Here is a 12,761-nt window from a genome sequence, read left to right as displayed (position 1 = left end):
CGAAGTGGATTTCCTGGATTCCTTATCCGCTTGAAAATCGGAGTCGGTATATCCCGTCATAATCAAGTCAGTACCTGAGTATGTAAGCATCAAGTTCCTAGTTCTTCGAAGATACTTAAGAACATGCTTAACAGCAATCCAGTGCTCGAGTCCAGGATTGGATTGGAAACGGCTAACTAAGCCAACGGCGAAACAGATGTCAGGTCTAGTGCAAAGCATAGCATACATGAGGCTTCCTACGGCAGAGGCGTAAGGAATTTTCCTCATGTCTTCAATCTCTTGTGCAGTCTTGGGAGAGTGGTCCTTAGAGAGTGAAACTCCATGCCTAATGGGTGCTTGGCCCTTCTTGGAGTCTTGCATCGAGAAGGGATCCATTACCTTATCAATATAAGATGCTTGAGAGAGCGACAGTGTCCGGTTTTTCCTATCTCGAAAAATTTGGATCACCAGAATGTACGCGGCTTCTCCTAGATCCTTCATATCGAATTGCTTTGCCAGCCAGACCTTAACCTCAGATAACTTACCCACGTCATTACCATTGAGTAGTATATCAACGACATATAGTACCAGAAACACAACTTTGCCTTTGTAAACACAAGGCTCATCTATTGACTGTTCAAGGCCGAAGCTCTTTACAGTTTCATCGAAGCTAATATTCCATGACCTAGATGTTTGCTTTGATCCATAAATGGACTTAAGCAACTCACAAACCTTGGTCTCTTGACTTTCTTCCACCAAACCGTCTGGTTGAGCCATGTAAATGCGCTCGTCAAGATTGCCATTCAGGAAGGCTGTCTTGATATCCATTTGCCAGATCTCATAGTCGAGAGCTGCAGCTATGGATAGGAGTATGCGGATGGATTTAAGCATCGCGACTGGCGAGAAGGTTTCTTCATAGTTAATCCCTTCTTGTTGGGTATAACCCTTCGCCACAAGTTGTGCTTTGAACATCTCGACGTTCCCATCAGGACCTTTTTTCTTCTTGTATAACCACTTAAACGCTACGGGTTTAATCCCTTCAGGAAGGTCTACAAGTTTCCAGACTTTGTTGACATACATCGAGTGCATCTCAACTTTCATGGCGTCAAGCCAAAGGTTTGATTCAGAACAAGCCATCGCTTGGCTATAGGAAACAGGATCATCCATGTTGGAGACGGCTACGAGAGAGTCACCATAAGACATGTACCTGTCAGGCTTTTGAGTAGCCCTCCCACTACGTCGAAGTACTACTTGACGAGATTCTGATGAGTTAGGTTGTGTTTCAGTTGGGGTAAGAACAGTTCTTACAGATGAGGTAGAAGCTTCCTCACCCAACTTTTCTTCAAGCACAATTTTGCTTCTAGGTTTTGCATCATTCATAAAGTCATCCTCAAGGAAACGAGCATTCGTGCTAACCAAAGTCTTATCGTCCTCGAGACTATACAAAGTAAAACCCTTGGTTTCCTTTGGATATCCAACGAACATACACAATTCTGACATACTATCCAACTTGCTAGTCTTTTGCCTCAGCACGTGTGCGGGGCAACCCCAAATTTTGATGCGCCAAGATTCACTTTACCGCCAGTCCATCGTTCATAAGGAGTACCAGGAACCGTCTCGGACGGAACTTGGTTCAGAATATAAGCGGCTATTTCTAGGGCATATCCCCTAAAGGAAAGAGGGAGTGATGAGTAACTCATCATTGATCTAACCATCTCCATAAGAGTTCGGTTTCTTCTCTCCGACACTCCGTTTTGTTGAGGTGTGCCAGGTGCGGTAAGCTGAGAAGCGATACATTCTTCTTTAAGAAAGTCATTGAACTCTCTAGACATATACTCACCACCTCGATCATATCGAAGGGTTTTGATCACTTTGCCAGTTTGCTTTTCCACTAAAGCCCTAAAGACCTTAAATACGTTAAAGGTCTCGGATTTGTGTTTGAGCAAATAGACAAAACCATATCGTAAGTAATCATCGGTGAAGGTAACGAAGTATTCGTATCCTCCACGTGCCTGTTGGCTGAGCGGACCATATACATCAGAATGTGCTAGTTCCAGCAACTCAGTGGCTCTTCGACCCTTATCGGAGAAAGGTCGCTTAGTCATTTTTCCTTCTATGCAGGATTCACAAGTAGGTAGTGAACCTATTGCAGAGACTTGGAGTGGAACGTCCCTGACAAGTCTCTTAATCCTATCTAGACTGATATGACCAAGTCTTAAGTGCTAGAGGTATGTTGATTTTGTTAGATCGGAGGATTTAGAAAGTTTGATCCTCTTTGGCTCCCTAATTAGATCATTATCTTTTTCGGTGTCTAAAAGAGAAGGTTGAGTGGGATAGATGTAGAAAAGAGCATTCTTCATACATGCATCAGTGACAAAAGAATTATTAGGAAACGAAATACGAATTCCATTCTGAATGAACTTTAAACAATAATCTTGCTCAAGAAGACGAGCAACGGATATTAAGTTCTTCCAAAAGGTAGGAACAAAATAAACATTATTCAAGTTTAAAGTGCATTCTTCAAAAGACAGCGTCACGGATCCCACAGCCTTCGCAGACACCAGGCTCCCATCACCCCATTTGAAACAGAACTCGCCTTCCTCTAAGCTTTTGGTTTTCTTGAAACCATTCAAGGAACAACAAATATGGTTAGTAGTAGTGGAGTCAAGAATCCACGTTGATACATTATCAGCTACTAAGCATGCTTCGGTAACTAGTACAATACTATGTTCCTTTGCTTTGAGATAGGCAGGACAGTTCTTTTTTATCGGCCTTGTGAGGTCTTTTCTTAGTTCCAGAGGCGGAGGCTTTTTGCTCAGTAGCATGTGCCTTTCCTTGATTCCTCTTTCTCTTAGTGAGACCTACAGCAGTGTGAAGCTCCTTTATAAGCTTGGTAACATCGTACTTTAGCTTGTTCATGGAGTAGTTCCACTTGGAGGTATCAAGAGATGCGGGGAGAGTTTCTAAGATCATATCTATGATCTTCTTCCCATCAATCTCAGATCCTAGGATTTCCATTTTATTCACATAACTAATGATCAGTATCATAATGTCTCTGACAGGAGTCCCAGCCTTCATGCGACAGTTCATAAACTTTCGGACTGCTTGTAGCCTTGTTTGACGCCTTTGCCCTCCAAACATCTCAAGGAGATTATTGAGCATGTCTACGGCAGTCTCGATGTCATGATGTTGTTGTTGCAACACATTGTTCATTGATGCTAAGATATAGCACCTCACAATCTCATCGGAGCAGAGTCAGGCCGCCAAGGTGTCTTTGTCCTCTTGAGTCGAATCATCATTCGTCAGAGGAGGACACGGGATGGTGAGTACCCATTTGTGCTTGTTAATGGTAAGGACAATGTCGAGGTTATGTTTCCAATTAACGTAGTTTTTGGTTTCGAGTTTGTTCGAGGAAAGGATGATTGAGGGATGTTTGCGAGACATGTTGCTTAAAAAGTTGAAACAAGTTTATGATTTAGTCTTTGGTTTAGTATTTAAGTTTTTTTTTTAACATTTGATAAAATCCAAAGGTGTTATAAACCAAACGATAATTTACTCCTTCGAGGGAATGCCGCAAAAAATCTCCATTTATAAGTAAATGACACATCATTAATGCTTAGCCAAGATGTCAATACACCAATTTTGACTAGCTACCTTTTAAATTGATTTGATCACTCACATCCTTTCGCAGGGCCTCGAGGGAGGATTACTAGGGATTGAGTCTAAGTGTGTAACCAACCACTTAGTCCAAAAGACTGACTTTGAAAAACAATCCGCGGAGGGGAGGTCTTGTCTCATTGTCTCACTTTCGGATTTAGCTCATTGAGCAATGATCAGTGCAAAGCGCCCTTGAGTACTCTCATTTAAGAGAGGGCCACGAGGGTGACTCTTAGTCTAGCGACTTCGGTCAAGCAGCAGAGAAGGGGCATGTAGTAGCCTCTCTTGAACAAGTTGTCCTCCCTCATTGTGTATTTCAGCGCCAAACTTCTTAGCTTTTTGGCCTCTTCTTTGTCTTCGGGGACGACTCCTCGCTTAAGAAATTCCACGAGTGGCGTCATCCATGAGGGGGGCGGAGTACCGTCAACTAACCCTACGTCGCCTCTCGAGACGTAGGGTCGGGTCAATAATTCAATCGGGACGCTGCATTCTCCCTCCTCGTCTATCCCGGACGCGAGGCGTGCTAGGGCGTCCGCGTCGATGTTCGCCTCTCGGGGAACTTGGACGATCTTGAACCATGACAGGGCCTCCAGATTCTTCTGGGTTTTGGACAAATACGCGACCATGTTTGGCTCTTTAGCGGCGTAGTCGCCCTTAACCAGGTTCACAATCAACTGCGAGTCGCAGTGGATGCGCAGGTTTTGGACGCCTAGCTTGTTCGCCAGCTCCAAGCCAACGATTAGAGCCTCGTACTCTGCCTCGTTGTTGGACGCTTTGAACTCGAACCGCAGGGCGTATCTCAGTTTTTCCCTGTCGGGATTTGTGAGCACAACGCCGGCGCTAGCCCCCCGGGCGTTTGACACGCCATCCACGTGCAAGTCCCAGACCGGCCCTATCGGGCTGTTGGTCCTCTTCTTCGACGGCTCGTTGCGGTCGTTCTCCTCATTCTCCTTGTCTTCCTCGTTCTCATTATCTTCGACCCCCTCGTCGGTTGAGGGTGCGACTGTAAATTCGGCTACGAAGTCGGCGAGGGCCTGGCCCTTGACGGCAATTCTCGGCTGGAACTCGACCCCGTACTCGCCTAACTCCAGGGACCATATGGCCGTTCGAGAGGAGGTCCCTTTTTGCAGGACCTTCTCGATAGGATGTCCCGTGCGCACCACGATGGGGTGCGCTTGGAAGTAGGGTCGGAGCTTTCTCGCACTCATGACAAGGGCGAGGGACAATTTCTTGATTTCCGGGTATCGGGTCTCGGCATCGAGGATCGCCTTGCTAACGTAGTAGACCGGCCATTGCACCTTGTCTTCTTCGCGTATGAGAATCGCGCTCACGGCCCTACCGGAAACCGCGAGGTAAATGTACAAGGTCTCGCCATCCTTCGGCTTTGCGAGAAACGGGGGGGAGGGGAAATAGGCTTTCATTTCGCGGAATGCTTCCTCACACTCCTCCGTCCATACAAACCAGTCGGTCTTCTTTAGTGCCTTGAAAAACGGTTGGCATCTATCGGTGGCCTTGGAAACGAATCGCGTCAGGGTGGCGATCCTTCCCGTCAAACTCTGAACCTCTTTAACTTTTTGCGGCGACCTCATCTCTAAGATCGCCCTAATCTTCTCGGGGTTAGCTTCGATCCCGCGGCGGCTGACCATGTAGCCCAAGAATTTTCCGGACTCAACCCCGAAGGCGCACTTGTTGGGGTTGAGCTTCATCCTGTAGCGCCGCGGATCGTGAACATCTCTCTAAGGTCTCGAACGTGGTCGTGGGCCTTGAGGCATCTGACGAGCATATCGCCCACGTAGACCTCCATAGTTTTGCCAATTTGATTGGCGAACATTCGGTTCACCAACCTTTGATACGTAGCTCCCGCATTTTTGAGGCCAAAAGCCATGCCCGCGGTTCGTAACAAAGGTGGTCTTGATCTGATCCGGCTCGTGCATGCGGATCTGATTGTAGCCTGAGTAGGCGTCCATGAAGCTCAACAATTCGTGGCTCACCGTGGCGTCCACAAGTTGCTCGACCCTCGGGAGAGGGAAGCTGTCTTTCGGGCAGGCTTTGTTGAGATCTTTGTAGTCGATACAGATCTGCCACTTCCCGTTCGGCTTCTTGACCATCACCACATTGGACACCCACTTGGGGTGCTCCGCCTTCCTGATGAAGTCGGCGACGAGAAGTTTGTCAACCTCTTCACCAATGTCTTGGTACCTCTCTCCGCTGAACGCCCGTCACGGTTGAACGCGCTCAGTCACTCTCTTGTCGTCGTTGAGACGGTGAACCATTATCTCAGGGTCGATCCCCGGCATGTCGGCGTGTGTCCACGCAAAGACATCTTTGAACTCGCGGATGAAGGCGGCGAGTTGTGTTCGGACCTCGGACGGGAGTTGGGCGCCTACCTTGACTACTTGGTCAGGCTTGGCGTCGTCCAACACGACGGGAACGAGGTCGTCCGGTGTCTCCACCTTTCGACACTCGACATCGTCCCTTTGGTCCAGCTCTCCGAAGGTGCCTCCTTCCTCTATCTTGCACGGGAGCTTGTCCCCGAGCTGGAAGACGGTGCTTACCATCTTTCCCTTTTCTTTTCCGTCCACGCCTTGAATGTAGCACATTCTTGCCATCGATTGGTCTCCCAACATCATGGCTATTCCCTTGTCAGTCGGGAATTTCATCATCAGGTGGTAAGTGGACATAATGGCCTTCAATCGGTTGAGGGTCGGGCGGCCGATTATGATGTTGTAAGCTGAGGGCTGGTCCATGACCAGGAACGACACGATGTGGGTGACCTCGAGCCCCCCCGGTGTCCCGAAGGTTACCGGGAGGTCGATGGTTCCCTCCGTCATGACCCTCTCCCCGGAGAAGCCGAAGAGGGTAGTCGAGATCGGGGTCGGTCTCATTCCGGATAGCTTCATCCTGTCCAGCGCCGACTTGAGGATTATATCAGCGGAACTTCCATTGTCGATTAGGATTCTCCGGACTAGGTTGTTGGCGACCGGGGCTGAGACGACGATCACGTCGTTGTGCGGGCGGAGGACTCGCGCCGCATCTTGGCCGGTGAAGAACATGGACTCGAATGGGGTCGGAGGAGGAGCCTCGTATGTGTGGTTGATGTAGTGCGCTATTTTCCCTTGGGAAACTTCACGCATGTACGTCTTCCTTCGCGTGGCCGAGTCTCCGAACTCCGAACCGCCCATGATTGAGCCCACAATGTGCAGTTGCATGTTGGAATCGATCTAGGGTTTGAGAAAATAATTAACGCTTCGGTAAGCAGCGGAATTTTAAAAATTTTCTTTTACAAGTAAAACAGTTTTTACTAACCTAGACAAGTGCGAGTACATGTAATTAAAAACCAATATGAGCTAGAAGTTTACTAACCTTTCTTGAAGCTTGAACTTTGAAGAAGCTTGTGGAAAGTTTGCAACGCTCGTCTCCCCTCGCAGCACGTCTCTCTTTCTTTCCTCGGCACCTCGAGCAACCACGAAAGTTTCTATCACTAAATCACTCGAAAAGAAGGAATCAGTGAGTGGGCACTTTTAAACACTACGACTTAAGAACGAGTCTCGAAGTCGCAGAGCTAAACACTAGGTCGAGTGAGGACCTAGGTGCCAAAACAAGAAAAATCGAAAATAAACTAGAGAGAGAGAGAGAGGAGTTCGGCCACCACAAGGTCTAGAGAGAGAAGCTCTCAATCTCTAACTGATGTGGAATGAATAAAATGAGGGGAATGAGAGTCCTATTTATAGGAGAAGGGTTGGCCTTGGAAAGAAGTAGTTTCCTCTTATTTTCCAAGCTATCTTGAGCAACCCTTTATTTCCCATTTCTATCCAAGTCACTCGGCCAACATGTGCCTTCATGACACCTTGGATTTGTTTCCTCTTTTATTCTTGCTTCCCCTTTGACTTGTCTTGGCCGAAATACTTGATTCCTCATAGAGGAAATTTGTTTCCTCTTTTTCTTTTGGCAAGTATCTTGATACATCTATGCACAAAATAATCTCCCTTTCTTTCTTAGGGTTGGGCGCCCAAGGCCTTCTAGAAAAGGCTTCTAGAAGCTTTTCCATTTGTTCATGACAACATGAAAAAGGCCCATTAAGAATTTTCAATAAAATTCTTATGAAATGAAATTAATTCACAAGGCCCAATAATCAAGTTATGGCCGAGTGACATTAAGTCATCAAATGAACTTGTCAAAAAATTTATTGACATTCATTTCATCATATGTCTCAAAAGACAAAAATACCCTTTTAACTATTTTCGTTCTTGTTTTGACTTAGCTTCCAGTTTAACTATTCCTATCGATGTGATTCGTGACAGTGACCTCATGGACCCAAATGAACAAAGCTTGAGCTAAACACTTGGACTCAAAAGTTCACAAACCTTTTCCAAGTTTAGCTTAATGCCAACTGACTCCACTAAAGAGCTGACACTGAAAATCTCTGGGTTCAAATGAATTTATTTTCTACTCAAGAATTCACCTAATTATAATGAGCGGATCCACTGAATATTATCTATGCTTACCCTTCATGAATGTCATCAGCTAGTCGGGATTTACTAAATTACCATTTTACCCTTCTAGCTGTTATTTCCTCAACTCCTTTGTCGCTTGTGAATAAGTTAGAAACAATGTATTGACGAGGAGCTAACAAGTCACATTGTTTCATCCAAAAGAGTCAGGACTCAATTTGGACACTGGCCAGTTCATTTATTCACACTCCAAGGAACAAAGCATGAGGTGACATACATTGCATTTCAGCAATCTTGTACATGAATTCCATATCTATGAGAACTTCACAAAGTTACTCATGACAGACTCACAACTTAGTACTTCACCAATAGGCCTTGTTCGGAATCACATAGTGAGTCCGAACATTGACTTTCTCAAATGAGAATACTAAGGTGTGAAATGGCATGTCTCATTTCAGGATTAAGGTAAGCATGATGCAATTCAAACATAGTGACTTCGAGACATAAGAGGTTAAATGGTTTGTTCTTATATTGTCTCTAGAAGTGCACTGGTCAATTCAGTACCTTCGGAAGATACCTAGAAGAACTATAGAGTCCCCAACTCTCAATGCCTCATAACCAGACATCATAGATTCTTCTAACAATCATACTCAGGTCAATAGTCCTTTGACCCTTAGATTGCGAATATATCGTTTTAAGCAAACTACGAAGAGTTTGTTCATGCAAATCTACATTTGTCTCTTCGTAAGTTGTTAAGTTTGTTTATGGACTAAAAGACTAAGGTTTTATCATAAAGCTTCAAACAAAGAAAGAATGAATGAACGTTTCAACTTTATTAATGAATAGATAGGCAATTACAAGCAAGAGTCTTCATGAGACTTTATTACATCAAATGTACAAAATAAAGACTACAACTCTTCTTGTGGGCACCATTGACAACATTGCAAGCTCTTCGGTTCTTCAATTGCCGCTCGGTCCGTGACGTTCACCGTCGCCGGACCCTTCCTTTCTTGCCGCGGGCGCTCTCCGTGTGCCGCGGCCGTCCCGACTGTTCTCAGGATGTATTCCTTCAACTTCCCAACTTGAATCAGGGCCTCGATCTGACGCTTGAGTTGGTAACATTCGGACGTCAGATGCCCGTGATGTTGGTGGTATTTACAGAACTTGCTTCTATCCCTCTTCGCGGGATCCTTCGTGAGAGGAGTTGGACTTCCTAGCTTGTCACGGTGCAAAGCCAGGATCCGCTCTTGCGGAGTGTTCAGGGGGGTGAACGTCAAGAACTTTCGTAAGCTGTCGACATGTGACGGTCTCGGCCCGGGGAGGGAGCGACCGTTAGGGGTCTGGCCTCTCTTGTTCCTCTTCTTTTGAGGATTGGGACGATCTCCGTCTTGGTCGTCACGGCGGCGACTACCCTGTCCCCCTGACTTCCGGCTGTCTCGGCCATCGAGATAGTCCTCGATTCCCATATATGTACGGGCTCTCGATATTAGCTCCGCCATGTCTCGCGGGACCTTTCCAATAATAGACTTGAGGAAGTCGCTTGTGCGAACTCCCTCGGTGATTGCCGTGATGGAATCCTTATCGTCGAAACCTTCGACCTTGTGAGATTCCTCGGTGAAGCGAGCAAGGTATTGTCTCAACGCATCGTCTCTCCCTTATCGGATGGAGAGAAGGTGGGTCTTTGATTTCTTTTGTGCCACAAGAGTGGCGAATCGAGCAAGGAAAGCCTCTTGTAAGGCTCGGAAAGACGAGATGCTTGCTGGCCTCAGACTTCGGAACCACTCAAACCCCGAACCCGTGAGGGTCAGGCTAAAGGCTTGACAGAGAGTGGCGTCCGCCTGCCCTTGCATCATCATCCACGTCTCGTAGTGTTGGATGTGGAAGTTCGGGTCAGTCCGACCATCATAGGGAGGGATGGACGGCAATTTGAAGTTCCCCACGGAAGGCTGCGCGAGGATTTGAGCGGCGAAGGGAGAGTATGACTCCTCAATCCCTCCGTACGGCCTCTGCCTCCCGGACTCCCTCATCTCGATGATTTGGTTTCGGAGGCTTTGAATCATCGTGACCATGTCAAGCCCGTTAGTTGGGCGGACCGCCGGGACCGCGTGAGTTGCATGTTGGCGCTCGTTGGACGCTTGGTCCCCGGTGTTGGCCTGAGGTCATCCGAGAGTCATGGTGGGGAGAGCGTCCCTCCGAGAATTGAGCCTTTGGCGGAGATCCTCCCCTCCGGAATTTCTCTACGCCGTCAGGCGTTCTCTAAGGTACACGCTCATCGCTCGGCGGGGCGAGGTCGCCCTTGGTCGGACCGTCCGGCGAGCGCTTCGGCTATCGGCCCCATCATCCATCAGAGTCGCTCTCTCCTCGGCGAGGGGCCGTGTCCGGCCGCCTCTTGAAACCGAAGGGGCGAGTCCCCGGGAATATGAGCGTGCCTGCTGCCGTGCCGGTCCGGCCAAGTCGCCGTTCGCCCTCTCGGACCGTGACGGGGCGAGGCTTGGTGTTGCCTCATCGGTCCTTGACTCCCCCACATAGCCGGGGTCGGAGTCATCTCGGGCGGACCTATCCTCGACATCGTAGCCGAGGAGATTGGCGATGAGCGAGCTGTCGACGCCGGGACGGTCTAGAAGCTCCGCGAGCCGCCGGGCCGTGTCCTATCGGAGCGCGGCCTCGGGGTCGTTTGCCGGATCATGGGGCTAGCTCTCATTATCACGAGGTTGCCCTTCAAGATGGTGAGCGAGGTTTCGGAGACCGTACCTCGAGCTCGTCGCTCGAGTTCCAGCGGAGGTCGTAGGAATGTGACTCATCTTTCGAGAGTCGTAGATGTAGTGAACGTGAGGAATGGAAGGGAGATCGCGCTAAGGTCGGTGCCCCTCCTTCTAGCGCCAAAATGTTGTCGCTGTTTTTCGGAAAACTATTTAGAAGCCCCAAACGGTTCGACCCAAGGCCGGACCAAGTGGTCGCGTTCGGGCTTGAGCGTGTCGGACTCCGTATCCTGAGTCTTCCCTTAGCTATGGTTGGCGTTCACCTCGCCCCGGTACCTGAAAAGCAGCAGAGAATGCGTGAACTACAAAGGGGGAAATAGAGGGGTTGCCTCTGTTTACCTCTCCGACGCTCAACATAAGTAGGGTTGAGGTAGATTGTAGAGAGTAAGGTGTTTAGAGGCCAAGATTTGAGAGAAACCAGCGAGGTACGAGTTCGACAGCATTTCAGTACTCAAATTCAGATTACCTGGACTAGGGGAGAGGCCCCTGTATTTATAGACGACCAAGGGGCGTTATGAACAACCCCTTGGCCGAGTGAGGCTGATTTGACCCTCGGCCGGGTGAGACTCATGGACGAGTGAAGTTCACTCGGCCATTGGCCGAGTGAACGCTTGAGGAAGTTCACTCGGCCACTGGCCAAGTGAATTCCGGACGCCGAGTGAAGTTCGCTCGGCCATTGGCCGAGTGAACGCTTGAGGAGGTTCACTCGGCCCCTGGCCGAGCGAATGCCGGACGCCGAGTGAAGTTCACTCGGCCATTGGCCGAGTGAACATTGGGTGACGTTCACTCGGCCATTGGCCGAGTGATGGGCCTAGGCCGAGAGAAGACTCACTCGGCCATAGGCCGAGTGAGTTGTTGGGCCGGCAGAGAATGGGCCAGCTTGAGGGTTTCACTCGGCCATTGGCCGTGCAAGCTTGTCCGGCCGCCCGAAACGCCGATTCCGTCGTCGGACCTCGTCGGGCCGATAACATAGCTCAAGCTTTGTTCATTTCGATCCATGAGGTCACTATCACAAATCACATCGAGTAGGAATAGTTAAACTAGAAGCTTAAGTCAAAACAAAAACGAGATAAGTTTTACGAAAATTGTCAAAAGGATATTTTTGTCCTTTTGGACATAGGATGAAATGAATGCCAATAAATTTTTTGACATGGTTATTTGATGACATGCATCCACTCGTCCAAGTTAGTTTAATTGGGCCTTGTGGATTAATTTCATTTCATAAGAATTTTATTGAAAATTCTTAATGGGCCTTTCTCATGTTGTCATGAACAAATGAAGGAGCTTCTAGAAGCCCCTTCTAGAGAGCTTCTTGGCCGCCCATCACCCAAAGAAAGAGAGTTCTTTTTGTGCATTGATGTATGAAGATACTTGCCAAAAGAAAAAGAGGAAACAAATTTCCTATACAAGGCAATGGGGATTTCGGTCAAGGCATAAAGGAAGCAAAAGAGGAAACAAATCCAAGGCTTCTAGAAGCCTTGTTTGGCCGCCCAAATGAAAGAGGAAAGGAGGAATATTTTGCTCATGAATATATGATATTCTATAGAAGAGGAAACTACCTTGTTGAAGGGAATCCCTCCCCTATAAATAGAGGCCTCATTCTTCACATTTCATTAATTAAAGTTTAAGAGATTGAGAGTCTCTCTCTCTCTAGAACTTGGCCGATCTTCTCTCTCTCTCTCTAGTTAATTTTTGGTTTTTGTTTTGGCACCTAGGTCCACATTTGACCTAGCGTTTTTAGCTCTACGACTTTGAGACTTGTTCTCGAGTCGTCATGTTTAAAAGTTCCCACTCACTAATTACTTTTCTCTCGAGTGATTCTTGTGATAGAAACCATCGTTGTTGCTCGTGTTCTCGAGGAAGGAAGAGAGACATGCTGCGAGGGGAGACGAACATTGTAACCTTCCAAAAGCTT

The sequence above is a fragment of the Urtica dioica genome, chromosome 6 (assembly GCF_054948205.1).
Source record: "Urtica dioica subsp. dioica isolate 48M chromosome 6, U.dioica_male_clone48M_v1_H2, whole genome shotgun sequence".
NCBI lineage: Eukaryota > Viridiplantae > Streptophyta > Magnoliopsida > Rosales > Urticaceae > Urtica > Urtica dioica.
This window is presented reverse-complemented; position numbering follows the sequence as displayed.